Genomic DNA, 4,782 nt, shown 5'->3' with positions numbered 1-4,782 from the left:
TTTCATCTAAATCGTGTGGAGAAAATCTAGGGGGTTCTCTCCCACTTTTTTTCTTCCCGCATCCGCCTCGTCCCTCTTCGCGGAGGACTCCGCAGGGATGTCCTCCTCATAATTTCCCCCTCTCTTCCACTTCCAACCCCCCACACACCCTCCTCCGCTCCCTTAGATTGGAGGCTTCTCCTAGCCTCTCAATCTCAAGTTTCTACTAACTTTTCTTCATCACTCTCTAATTTCACAACTAAAAATGCTACTGCCCGCTTCACCAAAGCTTAGTTCAACATCGGTGCCCCACTTTCTTTTGTACGTTACTCTATCGGCTGAAGAACTTACTACGAATCACTTCTTTCGACCATAAAACACACATGGTCACTCAAATGATCTCTTTCACTCCTAACCCTAGATGACGGCTTCTTCCTTCTCAAGTTCTCTTCGGTGGAGGACTATGAAATGGCATGGTTAGGAGGCCCTTGGTTCTTTTTTAGCAAACCGTTCATACTTCAAAAATGGACATTGTATGTCATCCCCATTCAGGAAGAGTTTCCAAACATCCCCCTCTGGATAAAGATAAAAAATATGTCCCTTTCTTTTTGGACACCAGAAGAAATATCCAAAATAGTAATATGTGTTGGAATCCTCTGGCTGATGATGCTTTAATGGCGACAAAAACTCACCTTACCTTCGCCAGAGTTTGCGTTCAGGTGAGCAGCTCTTCTGCCTTACCTGACAAAGTTTATATATATGTAGAGGGTAATATAACACCCATGACTGTTATCTACGATTGGAAACCCATCCCTTGCACTCATTGTGGTTCAATCATACACCCTCCATCCACCTGCCCAAAAAATCCTTCTCCTCCCATCCAATAGCCCATGAAACCCCATGGCCGAAGCACTAGCAGAAAGCCTTGCATCACTCCTCCTTGCATGAATGTCCCAAAACCACCACTCCCTCCCACCTCATAGACTAACCCATCTGCTTCTCTTGCAGCCCCCTCCACAACACCTATCACCTCTCTCCCAGTCACAACTCAAAACCTTATACCAAACCAACTCTCCCACCAATGATGTGCCCTCTTCTTCCTCTGACACCCCTTTGAATTGCTTTCACCCCCACTAAATCTCCCACCCTCCCTCCCCTTCCCTTACCACTAAAAAAAAATTTGATGCCCCTGTCTGATCATTATGAACCTCAATAACGTCAAAAACCCAAAACTTCTTCATCCATAGCTTTGGTTGCTTCAGATTGCAGGAACCACAATGAAGTTTCAAATAAAACCACCTGCTCCCAAGCAATAATCACAAACCATCATACCAATGACCCCCCCACCATCCTCCCAATCTAAAACCCAATCTTTGGTAGGGAAACAATCAAGATCGAAAAATTCAAAAAAGGTATCAACCCCCACATAAAAATCCCAATGACTTTGCCTTCCATGAGAGCAAGGAATGTCCGTGGGTTTAATAACCCAAATAAGGTTTTATGTTGCAAGCAATTTGTCAGTAAGAACAATTTGAATCTAATGTTTCTATTAAAAGCTAAAGTCTCTCTCCACTCTGCCTCTGACCCGTGGTTCCTTAAAACCCACACCATTTTTAACCATGAAGCTTCTGTTAATAATTTTTCTTTCTCCAATCCTGGTAGAATCTGGATTAAATGGAATGCTCTTAGAGTGACCTTCAGGCCCTTATTCACTTTAAGCCAACTAATTCAAGGGATGATCCTTTCAGACCCTTCCTCTACTTGTTATGTTACTGTGGTGATGTGGTCTATGTTTCAAACCTACTTGAAGAAAGATTACTCCTTTGGAAGGACATAGTGGATTTGGCTGCAAACATTTCCTCTCCTTGGAAAATTCTTGGGGACTTTTACTGCTATAGGTTCTCCCATGAGAAAGATGGAGGCTCTACCCTCACTAACAGTAGACTTGCTAACTTTAATAATTTAATTTTCAATATCAGTGCTCATGAGCTTTCCTCTATTAACCACTACTTTACCTCATTTAACCAGAGATCAGATAATTCGATTCACATTCATTTAGATAGAGTGCTTATCAATGATGCCTGGCTTGAGAATTACCCCAATTCTTATTATATTGTTGGAGACCTACACATTTCAGATCATTCCCTCATTATTGTGCACTCTCACACTATTCATTCTAAAAAGTAAAGATTCCAATATAAAAACTATTGGGCCAAATCACCAGATTTTTTGGGATTGCCTTATTTCGACCTTTTCTCAACACTCCAATAACAACCCCACTTACTCCTTTCTCCATAGTCAAAACCCTTAAAACCAAAATCAAATCTAAAACTTGGGCCTCTTCCAGCACTCTCAAGCAAGATATGGAAAAGCTCACCTCAGCTCAGAATCATCTCTTGGCTCAAATTCAAAGCATGACCACTGACAGTTAGCTAAATTTAACTCTGAAGGAAATAAATATTAAGCTAGCCTACTTCAACTCTGCTTGGCCTAGCTGGATGATTCAACGTGCTAAAGCAAACTGGTTAGCTATTGGAGAGGATGACTTAAAGTTTCTTTACTCAAGGATCAATGCTAGCCATAACTCCAATTTAATCAAATTTGTTTCTACATCCGCTGGTCTTCTTATTGATCCTAAAGATGTCAATGAAGCTTTTTTTTCAACATTTCAGTAATTTTTTAATGCCACAAATCAATCCTTCTTTAGCAACAGTCTGATTCTTATTGGAGATAAAGTTCCACGTCATCTCATTCATGATATGATAACCCCAGCCCGATTATTATGGAAGAGATTAAGGCCACTATTTTCTCTCCCCCCTCATCATCAGCCCCTGGACCTGATGGATTCTCCTTTGATTTTTATAAATCAACTTGGAACATTATTGGCAGGAAGTTATGCAATGCATTCCTCTTTTTTTTTCTCTATAGGTTCTATACCTAAGCAAGCAAAAGCAACTGTAATTGCTTTAAATCAAAAAAGGCCCCATGTTGCTACCATTTTGGACTATATCCTTTTGTAATACATTCTATAAGATCATTGCTAAGATCATTGTCAATAGAATGAAAGAGGTTATGCCTTTTATAGTTCATCCAAGCCAAACAAGTTTTATTAAAAATAGATCCATTTCAGACAACATTATTCTTGCCTCTGAATTTCTTGGAGAATTCAACCTCAAGGCCACCAACAAATTATTTTGTGCTAAATTTGACATACACAAAACTTTTGACTATGTGTCCAGAGAATTCCTGATCAATCATCTTATTGACAAGGGCTTCCTCTTAATTTTTGTTAATTAGATAAAAGGCTGCATCACTAATGTCTATTTCTCCATCTCCATCAACGAGGCTTTAGAAGGATACTTCAACTCAACCTCTAGTATTCGATAAGGTTGTCCACTCTCCCCTACCTTTTTTGTAGTTCTATGGATGGGCACTCCTCTTTTTTTGAGGATGCTACTTTTAACAATTTTTTTTAAGGTCTTACTTCAGGCATTAATTCTATATCTCACCTCCTTTTTGTGGATGATCTTCTTGTGATTGAGAAAGATACTACTGAGAATGCCTAAGCTGTTAAGTCTTTTCTGGCTCAATTTGGTTCCCACTCGGGTTTACATATTAATTATGGGAAAAGCTGCATCATTGTTTCAAAAAAATGTCCCTGAGGAGCGAATCATATGTAACATTCTTAATGTGACTAATTCCAATAGTCCCATCACTTACGTGGATCTCCCGTTATTTACTAGAAAACTCAATATTATTGACTTCCAACCAATACTACAAAAGTTGCACTACTCTTTGGATGGCTAGAAAGCCAAAACCCTCTCCTTTGCTGGGAGAACTCAATTCTTGAAATTCACAGTTTGCAATTCCTTGGCCTACTGGATTAGAGGTGCCATTATACATAAAGTTTGTTGTAAAATCATAAACAAAATATGTTCTAGGTTCCTCTACTTTGGTGACATCTCTAAGATGAAATTACATATGATTTTGTGGAAAGACACTTATATGCCCAAGCAATATGGTGATATTGGCATACCTGCTATACCTTCTGTTTATCATGCCTTTGGCTGATCTTTAATTTTGAGGTTTTTTAAATTTAGAGAGCATTCTTTCCAATTGGTGGATAGCAGAATATATTTCATTTTGGAAGGCTAGCCCCAACCGATCCTCTGCTTACTAGATGTTCCTGTGCACTGTGACTAAGAATATTCAACATTCCTTAAACATTAGAATTTTGAATAACTCCTACCTTTCTTTCCTTTAAGACCCTTGGTGAAATGCGAAATCTATTATGGACATTATGTCAATTTATGTCCTAGACCTGAATTTATTTGATTTTTAAGTTAAAGCTTTAATCTTAAATAGTAGTTGGAACCTGCCCCCTAACCTCCCAGCTTACATATTTACTGCCATTATTTCTACCCCTATTTATGGTGAAGGTCCTATTTATTTATTCCATCATTCTGAGAAGCCTGTGTTTAAGCATGTTGAGAGAGTTGCTACTTAGCTTTGCATGTTTAACATTCTTGCAACTTGTATATTTTGATGATTTCAAATATTATTATTTTGATTATTATTTTCTTCTAATATATTAAAACTCTAGCCACAGACGGACGAGATAAAGAAGCAGTAGCTTGATCTGTCTGTAAGGGTCTACCGAAAAGAGAAGCAAGACCAAATAAAATTTGCATGTTAAAGAAATGCAAATGAACTTTAGGAAAAGAAATCCACGCCGGGGCAATGGGAGATTCCTCCCTCACATCAAAATTCGGTGACCATTTAAGCAGCCTCATTTGACAACCT

Source organism: Dendrobium catenatum, unplaced genomic scaffold, assembly GCF_001605985.2.
Source record: "Dendrobium catenatum unplaced genomic scaffold, ASM160598v2 fragScaff_scaffold_743, whole genome shotgun sequence".
NCBI classification, from domain to species: Eukaryota; Viridiplantae; Streptophyta; class Magnoliopsida; order Asparagales; family Orchidaceae; genus Dendrobium; species Dendrobium catenatum.
This window is presented reverse-complemented; position numbering follows the sequence as displayed.